Below are 26,618 nucleotides of genomic sequence, written 5' to 3'. Positions count from 1 at the left end.
CTAGAAAAGGAAATTAAATGATCAACAGTATGTTCTAGCACCAGTAACAAAAAGGAAAGCTTAGTAATGCTCCTGCCATCAGTGGTGAGTGGCAGCAAATTTAACATCCATACCTCAGACAATGAAATGCAGCAACTTCACTTATGCTCCAGAACAGCTGTTTCAGTTACAACAGTGCAGACAGTACAAAGAAGTACTTGCTGAAATACTTAAAGGAGACAGCATAGTGCTAAAGATAAGCATTAGTCTTGACTGAATTTCACATTGATCATTAATTTACATTGAACCCCAATTCTTACTCTTAAATTGGTGCTTTAAAATGCAGTAATATATAGTGGTGATTAAGCTTTATGCAGAGATTATCTAGATTCTACACCTGCTTTCTAGAAGTTATTTGGTACATAGCTTCTGAAACCACTTATTGTTTGCACTCTGGATGATGCACTGAAAATCAAGTTAGTAATGGCTGTAGTAGAATATTTCTTAGAAATATATCCTATTAGTCTGAGAATTAGAGCTCTTCCTTCTTTCACTTTAGATAAGAGTTTGTTACATGGACTGACAGACTTCCTAGTGAAAGTAAGAGATTGTGTCAATAGAAAATGTCACTGAAAACAAAACAGTAACACGATTACTAGATGACAAAAGTAGTTCTCCTGCTAAAAATTTACTAGCAAAATGTCCTATTTTCTGCAAGAAAAGCCACAGTGTCTTTCCTTATTCTACTACAGTGCAATAGGATGAGACAGATGCCAAACAACTGAACCTGTGCCAGGTATTCACACTTAATGGAACAAACACACAATTTGAGAACGTTAGGAAAATGTGAAAATATGGAAATTTATGAAAGAAATGACTGAGAATTTGTCTGAACTTCGAACAGTTTGTCAAAGGAAAAAATCAGTAACACTGAAGAGCGTGTAAATCTGGCAGCAAAGAAGAATATAGGAAGTAACTCAAAAAGAATGAATGTAACCTGAAAATACATCACATATTTTATGAATGATTATTCTTTGGATGATATTCTACACCTTCACTCCTCCATCACACAAAACCTCACCCTTCTTTTTTCCCCTCTCGTGACATCCTCAAATTAGAATCAGACGCTTTCATGGAGGACGAGCTCAGTAATATCAGTGTGAACAGAATAAAATACAAGGGTACACAATATAATATACAATAACCTCTGATGCACATGAGGCAAAATTAGATTATCTCATGATGCTATTGTGTCTCAGACTGAGAAAGCTGACACTTAAATCAACAGGAGAAAAATCTTTTCCTGAGCTCACATAGTATTAGCATGTTACACTATCGCACTCAGCAGAATTCTGTTATTTGAATTTTAAATGACACTGCCCTATGATATACACAGAGATTTACAGTCACCATTTAAGATAATGAAAGGACAAATGTCATATTCAAGCAGAGCTTCTCTGATTCCAGAGCTCCCATTGTCACATAAGCCAGAACCTGAAAGAAAATATACAGCCTTAATACATTTGTGCTCTGAAGTATTACGCCATCTAAAAATCATATAAACATTTAACACTGACTTTATTCTACTATCTGCTAGGTAAGAACATCTCACACCTAAGTAAAGTAACTGTCAAATCTTTAAATGCTTCAAAAATCTATTTAATTTAAAATCTGCTTCATGTCTCAAGGCAGCTCCTTTGCTTTATTTGTTTTGGGCTGTGGGATGGGGATATTTAGTGGTGGTTTAAGGTTTGTTTCTGTTTGTTTTCAAAGATGAGCATTGAAAATGTTCTACTGTTGCCATTGATGAAGTATCCTTTCTATTTCATTAAAAATTAAATAAAGACCCTGGGGGCTGAAGGAAAATGGATTTTTCATTTTTTTCCCTTTTGCTCTTGAGAATGATTTATGAAGTACAAGTGCATTCATAAACTAGATACTATACCCTGGAGAAAATAAACTAGCTATTATTCAATTGTTAGTGGTTCATATTATAAATGGCCATCACCAATTTTACATTGTTTGTTGAAATCATTTTTAACCACATAACTCTCACTCAAACCATGAAAAATTGGATGGAAAATGCCCCATTTATCATTCAGATCAAAACCTAAACTCATGTCTCTCTTCCATTGTTATACCCAAAATTATCTTGTCATGTTTTATTTCATTCATTAAAAGTTACAAACATATTGATATAATGCAGTCTTAGAAAAGCTGGTCATTCACTTGGCTGTCACATTGGAGAAGCACACCAACTCATACCATCAGTTACATATGTCAGTCCAATTATCCTCCAGAACTATATAATACTATATAATACATTATTTTAAACAACCCATAAGCTGTGAATGAAGGAAACGTGAAATAAAGAATAAGGATGGATCTTTAGACTAACCAAAACAGCATTTGTCAGCAAATTCAACACTGGTAGAAGAACATTTTGGTTATGTCTAAGGCACAGATAAGCTCGTGTAACACAAACTCTCATTCTTCAAAGATTCTCCAAGTCTCCAGAATACATGAAAGTGGTCTGCTTGTTCCTTAAACTCTTTCTTCCTGTATAATTTCAGAGGTGATATACACATCAGTTAATTTTTATATGCCAACCCCAAAAGAAGCTAATAGATACCACCACCTCATAACGGCAATAATCTAAATAGAGATTGGATGGGGCTTTTGTTTTTGCTACTATCTAATGTGCAGTCAAGCTAAGAAAAGTTTATTTTTCTTTAATAGATCTCAGTTTATCAAACACAGGTGAAACTATAGCTTTAATGATTTAAATCTTAACGAGAGCCTAGCGTTACCTGGCAATGCTCAACCTGCACTGTCTTGCCATTTCAGCTAACACTGCTGACAGATAGCAGTTACATTTGTATTTAGAGTTCAATAAACAGCCACTGGCAGTAAAACTGCAAGGAACTGCACATAAACACAGTCTCTGCACTGCTACTTTTTCATTCACTCCCAGGTGCAGAGCTTTAGCTGCTGCAGAAAAGCTTTCCTACAGTTCCTACATTCCTACAGTTCACAATCATGCCCTGTACCAGAGCACTGCTGAAGTTTAAATAATGATGACACTGAGTGCATTCAGCACTCCATTTTTTAGGAGACAGCAATCCAGTCTCATCATGTAAATACTTGCTAGCTCCAGGAAAATGTACAAGCAGTCTGGAAGGGAAAAATGATGGGACCCAACACAGCTTCCCAACCTGGCCCAGGTTAAAGGCATTCCCATCTTCCTGACATTGAGGTTTCATTGAGAAAAAGGAAGATGACCCATCTCAGTCACCAAGGCTCAGGCTTCTTGTTTGGTAAGCTGTGGAAGCATTGGCACATATGAAGAAAAGGTGATTATTTAATGTGAAAGTAAGGACATTTGTTTTGCTACATCAAGGAGAAAGTTCGAATGCAATACAATTAGTTGTCTAGAGGTGTCATGTTCTGGATGGGAGTAGAAATATCAGCAAGAGCCTCTTTCCTCTTATTAGCAAGACAAGTCCACTGAGAACCAATCAACCCTGCCACAGCAGAGCCTGCATGAAGATTGTTCAGCACTAATAGACTGTAAGAAAGTAAATAATGACTTTTTAGTATTCTGAAAGCTCTCTCTAAATCACAGAAGGCTCTAATAGCATAGTTATACACTTAAAAATAATATTCATGTAACATAAGACGTTGGGAATGATTCATAGAGTAGGTTTCAAAGCCTTCCCATCCCCCTGCATCACAAAATAGCAAGAAGCTGTTACAGCAAATGATTTTTGCTTTACGAACATGATAGCTTTTGTTTAGTGCCTTGCCAGTTGGCCTTTAAACAATTACGGAAATAGCAGTTTTAAACTGAACACTAAATTCAGCTCTATATTTTAAGAAAGGCGATGAATTTGGTAAGGATGCAAATCACACATTCCAAGTGTTTGTATTTCTTCTTCAGGGGAAGCCTAGAACAACTCCAGACAAAAGAAATGTGGCTATATGCACATGGATGGAAGAAAGATTCACGTTCTTCAATGTCCACTTTATTTAGATTGAGGGCATCAAACATAAGCACTGGTTTGATAGTGCTCATTCTGCTGAACTTCTCTGTCAAGCCAGCCATAGGAGCAGAACACACACTTTATGAGAAGAGAAAAAATTAAAATATATTTAAGTGACAGTAATGTGAGCATTGCACATTCGACAATACAGATCAACCGAGATTATTTTATAAGTACAATTTTGGTAGCACTCCATGAATGAAAACTGGGTCAAATATTCCAACTTCGGTGGCACAGGAGATTACATTGAACAGGCCATAAAAAAATAAAAGATTAGGAAGTCTACTGTACTACAAGGAAAGGACAAAGAAATACTTGGAAACTGGCTAAAATAATGACTAAATTCAGTGGATTCTTTAAGCAATGAACAGGTATGTCTCAGGGTTGTACACTGCGCACACACACACACTAAGGTACAAGACAGGCTGGTTTCAGTAGTAGACTTACAGTATTTAAAATGGACATTATTTTTAATACTCAAGAGCAACTGCTGCATATATACACTACTATCCATATATAGACTATTAGCCATGTATCATAGAATTACAGAATTGTAGAGGTTGGACAGGATGTCTGGAGATCATCCAAGCCCAACCTCTCCAAAGCAGTTACTACAGCAAGTTACACAGGAAAGCATCCAGCTGGGTTTTAAACATCTCCAGAGAAGGAGACTCCACAGCTTCTCTGGGCAACCAGTTCCAGTGTTCTGCTGAAGTAAAGAAACCTTTTCTCATGTTCATATGGAGCTTCCTATGTTTCAGTTTGGGCCCATTGCCCCTTTCTCTGTTGCTGGACACCACTGAAAAGAGCCTGGCCCCATACACTTGACTCTCATCCATTAGTTGTTTGTAGGCATTGATAAGACCCCCTCTCAGCCTCCTCTTCTCCAAGCTGAACTGCCCCAGGCCTCTCAGTCTTTCCTCATATAAAAGATGCTCCAGGCCCCTTAACACCTTTCAGCTACCTGTAGAATGCTTCCTCAACTTCCTGCTCCTAACCAGATGGCTGCAGTAAACACCCACAAAGGCGTCACCCATATTATCTTGCCCCTTAATTCTCACCCATTAGTTCTCCACTCATTCATCATTCATCCTGCAGCAGAGCTTGATACATTCCAGTTATTCTCTCACATAAAAAGCAGCTCTGCCACATTGCCTTCCTGGCCTGTCATTCTTAAAAAGCACATAACCATTCATGGCAGTGTTCCTGTCACATGGACTATCCCATTGGATCTCTGTAATTGCAGTGACGTTGTAGCCCTCCAACCACACACAGACCCCTAATTGTTCCTGTTTATTCTCTGTTATTCTGTTATTCTCTCATATATATATAACACATATTTCAATACATCAATATATACATCATATGTATTGATATAGTTGATTTCCTAAAGTACACAAAAGGCCGATCATTATACTACGTGAAATAATTAAGATTATCAAGATAAGCATATCCATACTAACTATAACCTTGAAGCAATGCATTTCTTTGGAAAAGGTTGGGTTATTTTAAATTGAATGCTCCATGTTCTTTCACCCTACACTTGACTTATCTTCCCAGTTTAATTTTTCCAACAGATCTCAACTGAGCTCACTTGTGCTTTTGTGCAGGGGAGGCTGCATCTTTGACATGTTTCTGACATGGCATGGGAGCAATCCCCAGGTACTGTAGTTTAATGATCTTTTCAGCTGTCTACCAATAGAACTCTACACAGTAAAACTACTCTGCAATTGCAGAAATGCTTCCTCATGGAAAAACAAACAAACAAACAAACAAAAAAAACCACAACCAACTTCTCAGGAAAGAAGTGTGTGTTTCAATGAAAAAGTACTTCAGCAGGAAACTGAGAAGAAGGTCAGCTTCTGAAATCATCGAGCAGATGACATTACCTGGAGCTGAGGGCTAGAGTTGCTTTCTTAAAAGTCCTTTCCAACCCATTTCACTTATGCTTGTTTTTATAAGTGTGGAATGGACAAATTCTTTCTCTGTGATCTGTTAGAATAACACTAAATTAAAAAAAAAAATCCAAACCAAATCACAATAATCTAGAAAACACAGTTTTCTTCTGATTTTTTCAATTACAATATGATATTCCAACAGACAGACACAGAACTCAGTAATTTATAGCCACAGACCATACACTCCTTCCCGCATCCTCCTCTCCTCCCACCAGATTCAGACACTACATTACTTTGGCATTAGACTAGTACTCCTTAAAAGCTGGCTTTCAGCCTAGATTGTGCTGGCAATTAAACCACTACATTGTGTAGATTTATATAAGCCAAACTAGACATAAATGAAAACAAAGCAAATACAAGAAAACCAATAAATCCCACTAGTTGTGTAACTCAAAATATAATTGCACAATGGCTATTAAAATATTCTGCATCTCTTCTATAAGAGATAACATCTAGTATATCAATGCCTGTCTCGTATATACAGGAAGCCAACAAAGCTGCAAGAGATGTTGTTTAATTACTCTATAACTTCATTAACTTTCTTAGAAACTACACAGAGATGAATTATACAATGCAGAATATCATATGCCTCAAAAAAAGGTTCTTTTCCCACAGCATTATTCAAAGCTTTAAGCAGTTTTTTTAAAATAATGATAACTATCACAGATTCATTAGTAATTGGATGCCCCGGCCTTTGCATCACCCAGCTAACCATACAGCACAGATAACAAAGAGGGCCTACTGGGCAGGGTTGGCTGCGTCTTCTGACATCTGCTGTCCTTCTCCTCCCAAAACCAAGGAAATCCCTACAGAAGGAAAATTTTGTTCCTCATTAAGAACATCTTCATTAAAAACCACACAAGTCAGGAGCTACAGCAGCAAGCAGCCATTTTTACCCAGACAGCAGAGTACCGTCCTAATGTACTGCAGTGCCCTTCTAATTAGTCCAGCTTTGTAACTCAGCTGCAAAGTTTTGCTCCTCAGGTTCCCTCAGAGTCTAATTAGGGTTGTCATCACCTTGCTAATCAACACTAATCACCCACTAACAAAGAGGCCCCTTGGTGCTGTGGAAGGGCAGGTTTCACTGTTCTCTCCCAGCCCAGAACTGCCCTGCACGAGCAGGCATGTCTCTGAAGGGACAGAATGCATCCACAAAACTTTCAAGGCAAAACCCCATCAGGCTCTGTATAATAACCATTTTCTGAATGGTAGTTACACAACATAATGATCCATGCTGCACCAGAATTAGATGTATACACAAAGATTTTCTTTCTTTTCTAAAAGGAATATAAAAGACCAGGGATGCAATTTGATGAGCCACTATGCCCTACCACAGCAGCATCAGTATTAAGAAATATCCTAACAGTATCAATAATCACAGCACTAAATCATCACAACCAAAACATTACAAACAGCATGAGCAGTAGTCACCATCTGAGCAATAGCTTGAAGCTGTTTGCATGTGGATAAAGCAGTGACTGCTCAGAGCTGATGGGGCAGAGAAGCCCTGAGCAGCAGCATTGTGTCCTTCTGCATGGGCTGCCCTGGGCACTGCCTTCATGTCCTGCTCACAGCTGTAAGCAGTGGGGCAGACACAGCCCTGTGGAAGTGGGAAGTACCTCTCTTTATGAACCAGCTTATCATCTAGCAAGTCCAGATAAATATGAGTATCTGGATGTGTAAGGAGGATTGTGATGGTTATGAGGAATATTCCAGAATGAAGGAACAGAAAATGATGAAGAGAATACAATAGAAGAAATATGGAATTGTATGAGAAAAGAAGCAAAGCTTCAAAGATGAAAACCTAATTGGAGAAAATAAGCAAAGAGTAAGCAGGGTAGATTAAATGAGCTAAGAGATAAAGATGAGTGATATCAGGACTTTGCAAGATGCTTTAAGTGCTTGAATCTGATGCAGTAAAATCCTGTGATGGTACAGAATCATTTAAAGAGAAAAAATAATAATGTTGGGAGTTGTGGGAATGGAAGATTTCTCATCAGATCTCTAAGAAACAATTGTCAAGCAAGTTGAAAGACAGGAGAAGAACAAAGAAAAGACAGAAATTACCTTTAGTATAGCATGAAAATAAAAAGGCTTAGCTAAAATGGATAGGAAGGAAAAGCAAGTAGTACGTGAAGTCTGAAAAAGTTAAAAAAAAAATACAAACCAAACCAGTGCAACCATTGGTGGAAATCAGGAAATAGGAAACAGAAAAATTCACGGAAAACATGAGACTACCAATTCTGAGAACAATATACGTAATCACACATCTCCTTTTGAATGGTCCCTTCCCTTCCCTTCCCTTCCCTTCCCTTCCCTTCCCTTCCCTTCCCTTCCCTTCCCTTCCCTTCCCTTCCCTTCCCTTCCCTCAAAAATTACCTTCCTGAATTAAAATATATCATCAGTATCTAACTAATGACGTATTACATCTTGTCTGTCTTTATCTCTGTTTAATGCAGGCCGAAGCAGGGAAAACAAGACCTTATCAATAAAGAATATTATATCTATATGCAACCTCCATCTCCCTTCTCTATTTCATTTGTTAGAGTGAGAATTTTTGTGCTGTACTCTGCAAATACATCCACTATTATACCAAATTAGCCTTTTCCACATTCTTTTCAGGGTAACGCAAGTCTACTGTCTCTGCAGATACATTATGAAATGACTGATTCTGAAGAAGCATTTCCTTGTACTTTTGAATGTTCCAATAATACAAAAATAAATGGAGTTTGGAAATTTCCATCCTTTTTACTCTCTTCTCTTTCTGTGGGGAACATGTTGGTTTTTTTTAATTAAAAAAAAAAAAAAAGTGAACACATTTCAACCATTACTGCTCTCACTGAAATTACAAAGCAACACTAAATGTATCCCTTTGACAGACATATATGAGCACCTACTCACTACTGTACTGCAAAAAAGTAAATGATTATACATACTGAAGTGATTGAGCCAATGCCTCTAATGCAAGGAGAAAACCTTGATTAATAACAAGTGCCACTAAGAGAACAGATTGTTTTATGAGGAATGAATCACAAAGAAAGTTGCAATACGGTATGTTCTTGTTCATTGGCTGAGAATTGGTAAGGGAAAAAATAAAAATACAAATGCCTGAAGATCAGTAACATTTTGCTAGAAAGATTTCTAGAGTAAATTTCTAGAATAAACTTCTCCTCTCTTTTCCTCCAAATCACATTCTGTGGATGATCTTCTACACTCAGCACCACGCTGCTGCTTTCATGGTTTGTACTTAATGTATGTGAACCTCAAAATGATATAAGGTGATTGATCACAAAGTAAAAACCTTCTGTATTTTAAGTTTGCATGCCAGTTCTGTAAATTAAATATCATACAAAATCATGGAATGGTAGAGGCTGGAAGGGACCTCTTGGTCCACCTGATCTGCTCCAACTCCTGCTCCAGCAATGCCACCCAGAGCAGGGTGCCCAGCATTATATGCAGAAGCTTCTGGCCATCTCCCAGAATGGAGAACAGCACAGTATCTCCAAGCAACCTGTGCCAGTGCTGTATCACCCATACAGTACAGAATTGCTTGCTGGAGTTCCTGAGGAATGTCCTCTGTTTCAGTTTGTGCCTGTTGCCTCTTGTCTTGGCACTAGTACCCACTGAAAAGAGCCTGGCTCGGTCATCCTTGCACACTACCTTCAGGTACTTATGTACAATAGAGTTGTTTCGTTTGCTTTTCCAAAAAATACTGGAGCAGGTCAACTGTACACATGTGTGCAACCAGTAGAAACTGCTAGCCAGCAGTATTCCTGGCATCATCCCTGGCGGTAGACTAACGAAAAATCACCTGTGCTGCAACAGTATGCAGCTCTGGATATGGACCTGATTAAACCATACCACTGCTTCTATTTCTTATCAATTTTTCACTTGTTAGTGTGCTTAAAAGAAATCATCAGATAGAATTATTTATTTGGTGTATATTTGTTTCAAATATTCTCAGGGGAATGAGCAGTCCTGCTTTCCTAAGAACACAATTCCAGCCTTTTCAGCAATAACACTAACCAGATAGTGACTTTTCTTCCTGAAAGCATCCAGACTTGTTGTTCCACAACAGATGGTTTCATGTGCAATATTTGAGTAGAGCAACTTGAGAAACTTATTTGGGGTAAGGATGGGGTGACAGGGAACAAACAAAAAACACAGAATGCAAATAAACAATTACCCCCACCCTACTAAATGTTATTGTTGAAAGAGTGTAATTTGTACACCAATATTTTGTAGGGACAATGCTAGTTTTTACAGGAAACAGCTGAAATTATTGATAGAATATTGAAGAGTTTGGTAAGTAGGTTGCAATTGGCATATTTCTGATGCAATAGGCTTTGTCTCTATAGAGTACTCAAATATTCTGTCTCTGAATCAGCAGAACACTTAAGTAAGTGTCTTAATTGTATAATTATGCCAGTAAGTATAAGAGTAATTCCACCAATTTTAGTGATGTGACTCAAATGTAAGCACATGCTTATTTCAAGTATTTTCCTGTATAGTGACCCTTAGTGTTCACCTAAGCTGGAGTGTATTCTTAATTCTGTGTTTGTAGTTACTTCTGACCTCAAACTGAAGCTTTGTATTCCACCAACATCTCTACATTTCATTTTGAAAACAAGGTAATAGGCATATTTTCACAGTTCTTTAAAACAAGAGTTCCTTGCTGCTGTAATAAAACAGACCAGTAAACTCAACAGAATAGGAATTGAGCAAATCCATATTGATGACACTGTATTATTAATAAATTACATTCTGTGAACTTTCCATGAATTATTAAAGCAAATAAATCCTATTTTCAAGTATTATAGATACTAGATAATTTATAAATATGGGATCATTGAATTATAATTCAATCTTTTCCCCTGATCTCTCTGTATTTCCATTTCCAAATTGCTTTTAAAATGTCCATGCAGTATTATTGGCTATAGCTGTTTATATATGAATTGGAATTCTCCTACTTCAATGCATTGTTGTCAAGCCTGATACATACCTGATGCATTGCGGGCACCATAAGAGGCTGCAGTTACTTATCTGGAACCTGTGATTTGCAATGAAACAACTCTTTGCACCACTCTTTCTAACAGGACAAACATGTGAGTGTTTGCAGTCCCTTGTTCCTGGATAGGGAATGCTAACTGTACTTGAAAGAGACTGAGAAGGGAAAGGTAATGAAATGTGGATCTGTCTGTCAAGTACTCAAAGAACAACTTCTACTGGCAAGCAACCTTTTATTACTCTAGAAGTTCACTTCTGCACTCTAACAGCTGATGGCTCCCAGCAGTTCTGCCATCAGATTTCTGGTAGAGATTCTCCAATTGATGTGAGTAGGTGACAATGCAGTATTGTTCCAGGGTGAAGCTGAGGGTGGCACAGCACTGAGCAACATGTGGCAGCGTGCAAATGACCAGGTGTTGTTGCCTGAACTCTGGTAAAGGCTTGAACTTCTCCATTCCAGCTATACAGACAGTCTGCATGCATACAGAGATCCACTGGGCAGAAATCAGTGGGGGAACTGCAGGTTTTGTACATTCCAGTAATGGAAACTAAGAGCCGAAGTGAGTGTCATGGGTCTGGATCTATGCAGTTGAAAGCCCTGTTGACATTGGTGTGTAGGATAACAAACCCTTCCGAGGGGGGTTCTGGAAACATCAGGGAGAGTGATCTCCTGACATCTGGATGGACTCCAGTTGCTGGCCCTTTCCTTCTCAACCTTATAAGGAACAAGCAACTCTGCTATCAAAATAACCAATGTAACTATCCTGAAATTTGTTGCTTGCTGAAAATAAAATGTAAAACCTTAAATGATGGAGTAGAAAATACAGGAACTCTTCAGCTTGTAAGCCTACAGAGAGCTTAATGGAAAATACTGCGCATTGGAATGATCTATTTTTATTCTTGCAAACAATTTCTCTCTCTTCTGCCTGCTGTGTTTCAGATACAAATCAAAATAAATCTGCAGTAATTAAATTAAGAGCTTACACATGCTGGTTTCGTTTGTTTTCATAAAGGTTTTTTCCACATTTGTCACCTCTTTAGACTTTTCAGCTGAATTTAACATGTGTACCATGAAGGATAGTACCGCCAAGGCAATGTTAGGTTACCACAGTTCACCCTTTCCCACCCACACACTCTTCGACCTGTAGCACCTATTATTTCAAGTAGTGAGCTACTTGAGTTAAAATTAAACATAATTTTTTTAAAAAGCACTAAACCCACACTATTGTGAGATTACAGCAATTGTAGTTTTAAGACTTGGAAGAATGTCTAAAGAAGGATCAGGATGAGATCAATCTACTAAAATAGTTTTATCTAAATCTCTGGAGGCAGAACTTCATTATATCATACCACTGTAGAGCTACATAACTGTTTCTATCCAAGAGAATCTCCAAATAAGTTCTCAGGGAATGGAGGGAATAGTTGCAGTAGAGTTTGCTGCATTCAAAGAGAAATGGTAAGAATATTAATTCTGAAGTTATATATTTTTTTTCTTAGCTGCAAACAGGATCAAGTTATCAGAAAAAGACATTACATTGTTCTGTGTGGTCTTAAGTAAAGTTAAACTTGGACAGCAGCAATTCAGAGATCACATACTGTCAAGGAACAAAGAAAACACCATAGTGTTCTGCTTCACTGCCCCAACTCTGGAGTACAGTGAGGCTTAGATGTGCACAAATGCTCAGCATTTTCAGCTGAAGACCTTGAACCTACCACCTTGCTGCAGGCCTGAGCAGGACTGCACCAGTGTTAAGGGGGACCTTTGAGCTCTCATGCCTAAAACAATTTGAATTTCTCTAGTGATATGATGTTTCTAGCTCTGCTGTTCACTGCCAGCTTAAGAGAAGGACAACTTAGGGCTGATTTCCTATTAAGCATGGCAGCATTCAACCCCAATAGCATTCAGATAAACTGAGAACCTACTATTTGGTGCCTTGGGCTTCACTTGTGCTGGAAAACATTAACTAGTTAAATGATAGAAAGAACAGGGTATGAATACTTTTGTGGGATTCTAAGTAAGATGTGCCAGGCGGAAGACATTATATATTCAATCATTTATTACCTTTCTGTTGCCAGCAAAATACATCAAAGAATGTACTCACATGATCCTTCTAATATTAGTAAGAACACATACTATTATATTTACAGATATAATAAAAAACTATCATCTTTATCTATTCCAAAAGTCATTTTATCTGTAAAATTATGGTCTATGGGCAAGAAAACAAAAATATATTAAAGCTGTAAGCAACTCTAGTCCTTGATCAGTATTGATAGCTTTTGAATTACTCATTTTATCTTTCTTGTTACTGATTGACTGGTTTATCAAACACATTGAAAGAAGTTAGAAAAAACTCTACCACATACGGGCTTTTGCTAGAACAAACTCAGATAGATGATTAAGTTAATACATCTGTGATTTCTAAAATGAGACTTTAAAGATTGTAAAATAATTTGAATCGCATAAGGACATATTTTTCTTAAAGGACAGAGCTCTGGAAGATTGCAAGTAACCGTCTCCATGGTGAATTACTAAGAAAGTGCACTGCTGGAACCCTATAGCAACTTTTTTTTTCATGTACATAATTAAATAAGTAATGACATTTCTCTGCTTGATAGTTCAAATTCTCTCTAAGAAATGTTTTAATTCTGTTTTACATGTTTTGTTGTTATAAGTAAAAAAAAAGGAGGATATGAGAATACAGTTCAAAAGGTAAGGTGTGGCATGTGATTTATAGTGTCAGACAATATAAAAAAGGTCACCTTTGCATTATGGACTGCTGCTGACTTAAAAAAGATTTTGTTGTACAGAATAATATGGGATTCAGTGTACAGTTGTCTACTTTGCTACCTCAAATTCACTCAAATTCACTATACATATACTTTGGAATCACTATGACATACTGCTAGAGCATTTGTAGCCTGTGAAGGTGGAATGAGCTTCCAGTGAGATAAATTAATGAGACACAAACATCATAATGTGACATTTTCTGAAAATGGATAATTCAGTAGTTCTTATCCCATATTAGGCCACCTTGGCTAGGAGCAGTAAATATAGATTAGGACTACAATAATAAATGAAAATCACTCTAAACTTTTAATAAACATTACAGAGTTTTCTAAACAAAATAAAAATGAATGCTGCGCTTAAAATATTTGAAGCAGAACAGGATAAACAAACAAACAAACAAGAAAGAAAGAAACAGCATGTCAAACACAGCTAAGGCTTTGCCATTTATATTTTGAATAGCTGGTTATCCCTCCTTGTCCTTAATTCATAATTACTTCTCTAGGTTTTCTGCACCGTAGAACAGCCATTGAACACAGTCATTCTAAGAGAGTTTCTATACGTACACAAGGTGAATGCTCTCCTTAGAATGATGATTTTACTTTTAGGGGTTTCAATGAACTTATGTCTCCTCTCCCGTTAGAACCTTTGTTTCCTTTGATTCTTCAGGCTTCTTTAAAATTTAGATCAAGTTAATAGAAATCTCCATATGGAGCAGTGCCCTGACCAAAGAATCAAAGCTCCCTCAAAAAATAAACTCCAGTCCTGGGAAGCTGCAGTTCATGAGTATTTTTGGGAACAATGTTTCATGGCCCTCCAAGATGGTCCACAGAAAACAGCCTGGAACTGGGAAAGTAAATTTCCACTGCCATAGCGCAGCTGTTACCCATTTTTTATCTCAGTTCGCAAGTTTCTAGGACTGAATGTCCAGGAGCTTACTGTAACACTTTATTAATGTTAGTAAATTGCTTTCACAATCTAAAATGAAAGTAAAAAGAACAGTATTGTTGCAAAGTGTTTTTCACTGATTTCTTTGTGATTTCCAACACTCTCCTATTTCACTATAGCATTATTAATCGAGAATCTCTGATAAGTAGAAATGAATGTTTAAGATCCTCAAAGTGAACCATCCACTATACGGAGTAGAACCCTCAAGCACTTCAAACAGTACTATATCTAAAATAGAAAGTGCAAGGTATGCTTTATCTTTTATAGCTTGCAAATCCAAATGCATCTTGAAAATATGAATACCTTAAAGGTACATTATACAAATTATCCAGGAAACCACTTTTCATCTTGAAGGTATGTAACACTATCAAGGCTTGGCAAAGGCTGAGAATTGTGTGTGGACATTCATTGCATATTCTCATGGATTTCACGGCAGAAACCTTCCCTGACCGTACAAGCTAACAGGAATTAATAGAATAGCAATGTAAGACGTAGTTTATAAAGAGTGATATCGAAACACATACCTAGTATACCTAATAACAGAGATAAGTCAAATTCTTTCATCCATGGCATAAGGATTGTTACTATTCAATAAGAACAATAAGCTGTCCCATAAGTAAAATGAATGTGTATTTTTTGTTATTGTTGTTGTTGTTTACAGTTGAAACTGCAAATATAATAAGCCATAAAACACTGTGCCTGGCAACCATACATACAATAATACTCCTTGGTCTTAAACACAAAAACAACAACCTGAAAAGAAATGTTCTTAGTGCTGCAAGATTGATCCCCTAGTTTTGATATCAAATATCAGTACCATATAAAGAAATAAGAAACATGTACCACAGGGAAGATGTTCATGGCACAGAGCAGGAAAGTAGTTTGATTTCCACTGCAGAACCCCAGGACAATTCCCTGCATTCACAAATTTTCTCCTTTGTGGATTTTCCCATCTATAAGAGGCACAGATTCTGACTAAAACACTTCTCTAAGCTTGGCACATTAATTAGGTCTCTTTCTTTTGTAGACTGTCTTAGAGGAGCTTACTAAGCAGCCTTCCCTTAGGGCATTTTAAAAAATCCTTTCTTTCAGCACAGTCATGTTTTTTCACTAGTATGTCAAGAACTTAATTTTCTTTCCAAACAATCTTTCCATTAATAGAAGTCATTGGGCTAAAAAATTTCATGTCAGTTAGGTCAGAAATTATTAGGGGAGAGAAACATAGACATACCACTCACAAATACCTATTACTGTAATCAGGTAAGTCTAGAAACTACAACAAAACCTTGACCATTTGCTGTATCAATAGGGTTCCCAATTAAACTGCATACAAAGTCAGCATGTTTTTCATTTCAGTTGCCAATTCAGTGCACAGACTCTTAAAAATACCATCCACAGTCATCATCTCAAAGTATTTAAGTTATTAGCATACTTTACTAGCAGGGTTTTGAAGAAGCATGAAAGTTTTAAAGGTGGAAAAGTTAGGGTTTTAAGCAACAGAATACCAGAAAATCTTTAAGGCACTAGATATCTAGCAGACAGCTATCTGCTGAAAGAATAACTTTGAAATGTAATTATAAGACAATGAAAGGAAGTTAAGAGCTATAGATGGATCAAGTGCACTTTTTTCAAATTGTTAATTTAAAGTTTGAGGGTTTTTTTTTTTTTAATGGGCTTTTTTTTTTTTTTATCTAGTTCTATGTAAGACTTTCATTACTTCCAAACACAATGCTATAATTTCATTTTTTATTTAATTATACAAATGTCTTTATCCTCTTATCTTTTGTTGTCTTAGAGACCAATACAATTGAGATCTGTTTTGCAGCTGCTCAATAAATGGACTATTCAGTCAAGATCAGAAAATCAGATACCAGTCAGAATGATTTCCTTTGACCATCCCCACCTTTTAGCAGAAATGATGTCCTAGATGGGCAAGATAGAAGACAATAGCAATGTAAGACACAGTTACAGCAAGATGGGATTCAGAAACCACAAGATTATCTGGGCAAATCTCTAAAGATTTATACACCACATATAGAACAATCTTCACATGTAAGAGTAGTTTCGGATAGCAATTGTATAGAAAATATTTTAGGAATGCTCATAACAATAACATATATTATTAGTTGTATCTGGAGGTACAAATCTCTCTCAGTGACATGTTTTAAAAATACACCTATTAAAACCAGTTTTACTTGTGACTGATCTCACACTCTGGTGATGCCACATGAGATTTTTTTTCTAGCTACATAGTGATATCCCTTATGCAGATAGAAGAGCAAAATTATAAACAGTATTTCTGACTCTATACAAGGTATATGTTCAATGATCCTGAAACAAATCAATAACATTGTATGTTGAAAAGCAGAGAAGCCAAAAGGCTTTCCAGTCTGCTGGCTTTCATACGAGGAGGTTGAGTAGCCATCAAGCCTGGTCTGCACCAGATGGTATTAGTTTGAACATGACCCATGGCAGAAATCTGAAAATGCAGAATGGAGAAGGGAATGGGGAAAATGAGAGTGGTATTCTAATACTCTTGTGTGCTGAATGTCAGCAGCGACTACAAAGGTAGCCACTGCGGGCTATACTTTTCACACCCCAAAAAAGCTCATGTTTTTTCAAACCACATCTCCCTTATCTACCTATCCCATCAGAGTTAAACCACTGTACTACTCCTCTGTTTAACCTGTAGTTCTGCCTGCCTTTTTGGATATTACTGCAATCCTAAGTGACATTGCAAGAGACACTTCCAGGTGTTTCAGAAAGGTCCATTATCAACAACAGAGGGAATTGTAGCTCTAGTTGCTGGAATGTGGAAGTCTTAATAGAGCACTCAATATCACACTATACATATTTGAAGAACATAAATCTAGACTGACTCCAAACTGAATTTGAAATAACTTCAGAAATGTAAATTACATTCATAAGTTCAGCATCAAGATGTCAAACAGTCTTTTAAAGGTCTCCGCAGTACAGTGAGGTTCATTTAGCAATTCCAGAGCTCTTATTCCTATTTGTCATTTGTATCCTGTGGCTACATCTACAGTAAAGCATTCAAACAAACCACCCAACCTGCAGTGTATGCAAGAATATAATGGTAGTAACAGACCCTTAGTATTAAGATGCTTAACATAAACACATTTAGTTCTCAGTGAAATTTTTTAATGTCATTGATCCTGGATTTTTTTTTTAAAGCTACTTTCTGCTCCTTTGACAGATGTGCTATGCTGCATTTCATTACTTTCTCTCCTTACCTCGTTCTTCTTTTGTTTTAGATAAGTGATGAGGCTTTCGGAAAAGATTAAGCACTGGCAGGCAAAGCAATGGCCCAAACACTGTTTTAATTGGAACTTCAAATCCTGTGGAAAAAATAAGAAATTAAACCATTAATAATTCAACTTTAGTAACGGAGTGAGTTCATGTATTCTGCTGTAGGCAGCTTTTAACATATTTCTTCATATTTGATTTCAACATATATAAATTTATTAGTCACATTAGAAATAAAATAATTACCACAAGATTTCAGTGAGGTATGCACAGTTGCTTAGAAGTGCTACTGTGAATACTTCTGATCTAGAGACATAGTCCACTGATTACTAGGACTGAAACCAATTTACTTAAGCCTCGAATTCAAAAGCCTTTGTTCTGTAAAAATCTTGCCTTTATTGTATAACATTCCTAGTACTATATTCTTACGCTGCTGTAACATAATCTTTGCCCCATGAATGCTTGACAGGGTACAACCATTATATGGCAATATGACTCAAATGCAACCAAGACATAATGCTAAACAATTCAAGCTTCAAGACAAAAGGTAGTGAAAGATACTTCATTTCTCTTGAAACTGGCCAAGACTCTAAACATAAATAACTCCATAAAAGTAAATCATAAAATCAATACTTTTAGAGAGTCAGAGGTTATGCATTGTAGTACTAGGCAAGCAGCAACCAAATAATCAACAAAATGAAACAAATAATCGTATGAATAACTTGGTTATTTCTGCAAACAAGACATTCTTGCATTAATAATTTTTCTTTAGGAATACACTACAAAGAATCGCAGATGCATCACAGAACACCTTTAAACATTTTCTGAGAATTTCACTTTCTGTTTTAAAAGACCTTGGGCCACATTCTTACAGATAGTAAATGGCACTGATCCAATGATTTCAGTGGACCAGCAGTAATTGGTACATGTAGCTAATCTAGCCAAAAGAGCTGACATTTTCTAGGTTCTCAAAGGCACATCAGGAGAGGAGGCTTTCATTTTCTTTCTTCGGCTGTTAGGGACAGTAAATGTACGTAAACTTAACTTGGGATTAAAAGCAAATTTATATACCATGACCTTAGTCACACTACGTAACTGGAATCAAAAAGACATTTTTGTAATAGGCAACTGGTTATCATTATGTGTGTTTAATTGCACATATTGCTGTTACTCAGTGCAGTAAATATATCTAAAGCCTACACAGAAAGTGGTTGGTGCTGCTGTATGATCATATACTTCCAAGAGTTCCTTTCATAATGACACTCTGGATGAATAGTGCATCTATTTGTTATTATTTGTTAATTGAGGCCTGCAGACAGCCAGAGGGGTTTTAAAGTCTAAGTTGACGCTTACAACTGGAATGGGTGCAGATTTTTATTTTTTTTTTTATTAAGCTTCCTTTTCTAGATAATGAATTTGCTGAAACATTTCTATAAACAATCCACTGAGAGCAGAGTTTCTTTTTCAGACAAAGAAGGAATATCTGGTCATAATGAAGGTAAGAGAAACAGAAAGCCACCATTCAAATTTCTAGTCAGACCAGTTTTTGAGAAACCTTATAAATAACATTCTTCTTTCTCAACTCTACCCAGGACCCAAATCCATATAAGTGCACGTTAAAGCAAACTTTAGTCCACAGTCAAATTACCTAGTTTATATCAGTCTAGCATTTCAGAGAATTGATTGGCCAAAGACAACACAATGCAGATGTGACAGCCTACTCAGAGAGCTGCTTGGGATCAAAAGTAGGTGCAGTTTCATTGTGTGGTTAGGTTCCATGCTAAGAGAACCTGCAGGGACAAGACTAGATATGTCTGCATTATCTGCCCCATTACATCCTCCCAGAAATCAGAAGCAGACAACAACACAGATGCACCAAAGAGGCTGTGCAGAAGCCAGTGTAGACCAAGGACAGCTGACGAAGCATGGTTAAGCAAATCTGAGCAGGGTCATTCATATTAGTCTCTGCATTATGCTCTACAGTATTTCTGGTCATTCCTAGGTTATCAAGATCTTTTCAACTGCTGAGGTAGGTCAACCTTTCCTCACTCTGCTAAATAACAAAGAAGAGACAGATGTTATCGCTTTATTAGGTGCAAAGTCAGATGATATGTGTACTAGATGAAAACTGTCATGAGCACTGGGAATTAATTTTAACCTGAACAGAGATGGAACCAAAGCAGAGGCAACCTAGACCATCATGTTTACAGTAAAAGTCCCACTACTCTTCATGTAAGATGTACTTATAGATTTCTAATGATCCATATGTAGTAAGCAATTAATGTTCCACACCAGTAATTTAGCCTTAAGCAGTTTTAGAGGTTTATAAGACTGCTTATTCTCCTTACACTTCAAAACAAGCTTGAGGGGGGAAGGGGGATATTTCCTCCGGAAAACAATTTTTAGTCCAAATATCACTTCTTCACTTACTTCCCCATTAATAAATAATTTTAAATACAAGTATTGGGCTCTTCTATGGACATTTCAAAAACATCTTACAAGCTGCAGGCTCTCTGAGCAGCTTTGCTCCTCTTAGCAAAAAGAAACATTAAAGTCAGTCATTCAATACCTACCCATTCAGAGGCATTATTAACATTTCACAGGAGGCAATTTTAGAGCCTGGTTTTCTAAATGAGATCCACATACTAAGTCTCTGCCTAATTTTTAAAATGTATTTATTTGCCTGTGGAGCTATAAAAATAATAAATACTAAAACAACAACCATCACAATAGCTATTGTTATTGTTTTGTAGCCAAGCCCACCAGAAACAAAGAGGGAAAATATCTTTGCTAGGGCAGTAAAGGAAGGACAGAGCGGCAGTTAGACTCCCTCTGGAAACGTGTGAGTCCCCATGGCATTCAGGTTGTGCTGTATGAGATCAAAGAATGCTCTGGGTGTGATCTATGACAACAATAATGGAACAACAAAATAACAAACTTCTGAATAGTTTAACTGCAAATATATTAATTGATGCTTCAGGCATAGAAAATTCAATAAACTGGCAAAGTACAAAGTAAAAAACCTCCCATTAGCCTTCAACTTAATTCACAGAATTATCATAAAGATAACTTTGAGAGAAATGAACTCCATCTGACTAACAAACATAGTATTTATTTAGAGAATAACTACATTTTGCTTGATTTACTATCAGCATGTCCAACAGCTCTAGCAGTTGCACATGCCAATTTGCTTTTATTTTACAACTAGATTTTTCAGTATCAAAGGAGGGCCACACTTTACTAAATTGTTACCTAATATAATACTAAATTTCTTCTAAGTCTACCTTTCCACAGTGAATGTATGCTTTGATTGTAACAAGAGAAGAAACATCAGCATCTCCTACACAGCATGTGTTTGTATAAGAATATACGCAAAAGAAGAAGAGAGAGAACTTGACATGTCCTTGGGGTATGATTAAAAGCCCATAAAAGAAAACATTTCAAAAAAGACAGCGCTGACTTTAACCACTGCTGTGGACAAGAGCTCTTTCACCTAAGACATGTCAGTCATTCATAAGTGCAGCTGAAATCATACTGAAGACAAATTTTAAAAACCTGATGATTTAGATACAAACTCCAAGTCAGAGAGATGCTCTGGGTGACAAAAATGACAAAAAGTTTAACTGTAGTTTCATTTTTCACGATAATGGTGATCCAAACCTACTCACTTCCTGCTGATAAAACTAAATGATAAAGAAAAGTACTATTTGGATGAAAAAATAAAGGAGAGAATTTAGAACTTTTTTTTTTTTTTTTTTTTTTTTTTTTTTTTAGTAGAGGAGAAATCTTCTCTAGGCTGGTTTCTGTCTGATGCCCCATTTGGGCCATCTTAACACAGCTGTGTAGTAAAAGTCCAAGTTTTTTCACAGCTATTGAGATTTGTAACATACATTTGGTTTTCAAGTAATGCTGACCTTTAAGAGGTTGTATTTTATTAAAGATATTGTTTCCTAAGCTTCAGAGCTTGCTCCACTTTTGTGAAGGCTGGGAAAGACCTCTAAGATCATCCAATCCAACCATCAACCCATCCCCACACACCCACTAACTGTGTCTGGTAATGCCACATTGAATCTTTTCCTGAACACCTTCGGGGATGGTGACTCTACCACCACTCTGGGCACTCCATTCCAATGCTTTACTACTCTTTCTGAAAATAATTGTTTCCTAATATCTAATCTGAACCTCCCCTGGCTCAATTTGAGGTCATTATTTCTTGTGCCTACAGAAGTCACCTACAAGAAGAGGCCAAACCCCAGTTCACCACAGCCTCCTTTCAGGCCATTGTAGAGAGCAATGAGGTCTCTGAGCCTCCTCTTCTCCAGACTAAATAATCCCAGCTCCCTCAGCTGCTCCCCATCAGGCTTATGCTCCAGACCCCTCACAGTTCCATTGCCCTTCTCTGTACACAGTCCAGGGATTTCATGTCTTGTAGTAAGGGGCCCAAAATTAAACATAGTACTCAAGGTGCAGCCTCACCAATGCTGAGAGCAGGGGGACAATCACTTTACTGCTCCTGCTGACTGCACTTTTTCTGATACAAGAAATGCCATCAGTCTTCTTGGCTACCCGGGCCCACTGTTGTCTCGTGTTCAGCTGGCTGTCAGCTATCACCCCCTGTCACTTTAGCAGAGCTCAAGGTTTTCCCTGGCTGTGCATGCTTGAAGACTCAGTGGGTAGAATTGCACCAGCTTTTAGATGCAGATCATCAGTGGGAACTATAAACCCAAATAATCCAAACTCTTGGAAAAAAATTCTGCCCCTTAGGACTCATCCTTGCTCTCACTGAAGTTGCTGAGAGCAGGATGGAGATTCTTTCCCCTTGAGGGGAGTGGTGTCACACTCAGATTTTTTAAGAACTTCTTGCAATTGCATCTGGTATTATCTGTACTGAGATGTTATGAATGGATGATTCCTGCCGCTCCTCAGTAGAAATCATGCCACAAGGTTTAAATTAGAATTAAAGGTCCCAGGTGCTATACTTTAACTTTGAATTGTGTCAGCGGTTTATGGGCTGGTTCGGCCCAGTTCTTTGACTAGTGGGATGGAGGGATCCACAGATCTGCAGCTCCGGAAAAGGGAATAAGGGAAAAAAACAAAATAGCAGCAACAATCTGAAGAGAAACAAACCAATTTACTAAATACGGTATTGGAATGCAAGATAACACACCATAATACAATATAATTAGAATAGAAACTGATAAATAAAATATAATGAGTATCTGAAAGCTGTAGGCCTTACACTTTAGTTGAGGTGGTGCATGCAGTTGGGATGAGCAGCAGGGAAGAGAGATGAAAAAAAAAGGAAGGTCTTGTAACCTAGCCAGGGGTTATATCTGCTCTCTGAATGCAAAGTCCTCTGGGATATGTACTTCTTCTTCTCTTCCAGACAGGTGCCCGGAACTGGAGCATTAACTCTTTAACTCCCAGTGCACTACATGATGTTCTGATGTGGAATACCGATAAACAAAAAATCATAAAATCAAGACAAATTACAATGTCCTTGTACAACGAATTCTACAGCGGGATACTTGATGTTATTTACTGTCAGAGTTATACTTACTGCTTCTACAAACCAGTGCCTAGCTTCCATTTAGCACCTGCTAGGTGAGATTGTTTGTAGTTCTGTACATGCATGTGCTTTGTTTTGTAGTGCTGAATTCATAGAATCATAGAATGGCCTGGGTTGAAAAGGACCACAATGATCATTGAGTTTCAACCCCCCTAGTATGTGCAAGGTCGCCAACCACTAGACCAGGCTGCCCAGAGACACATCCAGACTTGCCTTAAGTGCCTCCAGGGATAGGGTATCCACATATAGAAGAAAACAGAAGATTCACTTGATGCTTCCTTTTGGAGGTTTATCTTTTGAAATTAGCTATACTATTGCTTTTATATTAATAGCAAGGCCATTAGTAACAGACTACAGCAATTAGTAGATAGTCTCTGTCTTTATCAAGCAATGATGCCAGCAGAGAATATACAGTGCTCAAATTGCTTTCACTGATGTTCAGGGTGTCACAGTTCTGACAAGCCTAAAATATGCATGGTTTCCTGACAGCAATGAAAACTCCAAATACTAGCATTTTCCAGTTGAGGAAAGATGTTTACAGACAACAAATCTAATGCCAATAAAGCAGTCAAACCTCTGAAGGCATTTTTCTTATCCACGAATTCCTGCTTTGCTACACGATTATTCTCAGGCATCCTCTCCCTTTAAACACCTTCCTTAATTAGTGCTGAAATCTTCTAGCTGCTATTTCAGCTCATAATAGATTTGTAGACTTGGTTTAAGGCTTACATTTTCTTTCTTATTTATGCCACCATATTAAGATTTTCTATTGGCTTTCCAGCCTAGATGGAAAACCAACCTCTGAAGCCCTTGGAACAGACTCTTAAGTTCAGGATGCCTATTACTGAACAAACATAATGCTCATTTTTTGAACAATAATCCCATTTCTATTAACAAATTAAAAGCTGAATGAAAGCCTGCTTTCTATCCTAATGAGACTCAAAAAGGACTGCTCTTTTTTTTCTCTATCTGTGCTCTCCTCCCTTCATATTCTTCTACCATATAAATATTTTCAACCTCATTACTATCAATAAAAAACTGTTATCAACAATAACAATATAATTTAAATTTTGCTTAGGTTGTTTCTTAAAAATATAAATTTGCATCAAATAAATAGATTTTATTATTTACTTATCCCACTTGGTGTTATTGGCTGTTCTGGCAACCTAAACACATAGTTGTGCATGTCCCTACCAAAAAGGTCTCAGCATTACCATGTAATTACTTAGTTAAGCTTCTAATTCATTTGTTGTTAGTTTTGTTCCTTTGAATAGTTCCTCATTAAGTTATTGCAGGGAGCTGTGTTTGCACAGCAAAACAGAAAAATACAAGCCCTTTATTGCATTCTTTTAATACCCCTTTTTATCTAGCCAATTACCATATTAATTAATTAGATTATTAGCACTCATGATTCTACAATTGACTGTGGGTACTACATTCTACTGATTTAGCGTAATGCCAGCTGCACTTACATTGTAATATCTTCACTTAACTTTGCTCAGCTGTGCCAGATATTTCAAAACTAAAACTTAAGAGTATTTTAATGTATCTTATTAAGGGTAAATATCCAAGTGAGTTCTTTTTGTATTTTCTCAGAACTTTCCAATCCTAACAAACACACAAGGCTCATTAACTAGCTGAGAAATAAAATTTAAAAGTTAAAAGCTTAGGCCTTTTCCAATTTTGCTAGATTGTTTTTTATTTCTATCAGATCTCTTATTTTTCTTTTTAGACTGTACTGATCTTCCTGACAATTTCTACAATTCCAGTAGAAGAAAGAAAAAATTCAAAGCAGTGGCTTTGAATGAAAATTGCAAATCAAAAGTGTTTTCTGCTCTGATGCAGGCTGCTGCTGAACGGACAGTCTGGACATTATCAAAACCTTACCAAGAGCACCCCCTGCCAATGCGGTAGTTGGTTTGTTCCCTCCCAATTCAGTTATTAACATTATACCTGCTATGGCTGGAATTACACCAAGAAATCTACCCAAACTCAAACTTTTACCCTTCTAAAAGACATTGTCTTCATAGAATGAAAGTAAAGTTGTGCTTTTCACAAAAAGCAAAAGCCACACGACTCCTGAGTCCACCAGGGCTGAAAATGGTGAAAGTATGTCAGTTGCTATTTTGTGCTTCATGCGGTTATATGCCTGTCAACATCTATACATTGATACTTAGCATCTGAAGGGAACTGAGGGGCAAACACAAAAACTACATTCTCTCTCCTGGCGTTAAGGCCTCGATGAATTTTTTCCATCCAGGTTGTTTGAGAGCAACTCCAAGACTGCCTGATTGGTAAATAAATAAACAAATAAATAAATAAGGTCCCCAGACAGCAGCTGCACATTTCTGGTCTGTTAATCATGCCAAGCTGGCCTCATCCCACACTGATTTTTGGAAATTAATCTGTTATAAGTGGCCACATAGTTGCTGCATCATGGTAGCCTTGCTGATCTGAAGATAGTACAGCTGTTAGCAGGCATGAAGTAAGAGTCTGTAATCCTGGTCAGCCTCTTCAGGAGCTGTACAAACAGAAGGGAAGAACAGCTACATCCCTCATCCCAGACTGTGCCTCCCCAGCTGGGCTCAGCTGTGAATGGACACTCCAGCTGGGGCTATTTTTGAATATAAAGCAGCTCGGTAATAAACTCATAATTGAAAAAAATTCTCATTCACAGTGAAATAAAAAAAAATTTGCTTTGCATTAGTGCTTCACAGATTGGTCTAAAATAATTCTGACAGTCAATAAATATCTGATGACAACTTCAAAATAAGTGCTCCAATTCGCTGAGTAAAATTCATCTACTGGAGCAATAAGGTTACGTTTTCTGTAGCTGAGCATTTTAAAATAAGAAGAATTCATTTAAATGTAACATTCTGGCAATGCCCTCATAAAACTGTGGTTGCCGGGATCTACCTTTTCACATGAAATCAAAGGAGCACAAACATTTATAGCATGGCCCAAGAGCCTGAATACAAAATGCCAATCTGAACAGTTATAAACTGACTTCAACAAGGATGTAACAAGACTGAGGACTGCACGGCTGACTGCACTGGAGG

The 26,618-nt window shown here is 37.2% G+C and overlaps 1 protein-coding gene across 3 annotated transcripts in view; it reads right to left on the bottom strand.

Moving 5' to 3' along the window:
• TENM1 (teneurin transmembrane protein 1) overlaps positions 1-26,618 on the bottom strand; it is an 846,851-nt gene that overhangs the window by 476,024 nt on the left and 344,209 nt on the right. For all 3 annotated transcript variants that reach the window (NM_001397994.1, NM_001397993.1, XM_046939904.1), the window contains one exon: positions 17,978-18,082. The gene's annotated coding sequence lies outside the window, so the exon portion shown is untranslated. The remainder of the gene's footprint in view (positions 1-17,977; positions 18,083-26,618) is intronic.

This window comes from Gallus gallus, chromosome 4 (genome assembly GCF_016699485.2).
Source record: "Gallus gallus isolate bGalGal1 chromosome 4, bGalGal1.mat.broiler.GRCg7b, whole genome shotgun sequence".
In the NCBI taxonomy this organism is placed as follows: domain Eukaryota; kingdom Metazoa; phylum Chordata; class Aves; order Galliformes; family Phasianidae; genus Gallus; species Gallus gallus.
This window is presented reverse-complemented; position numbering and strand designations above follow the sequence as displayed.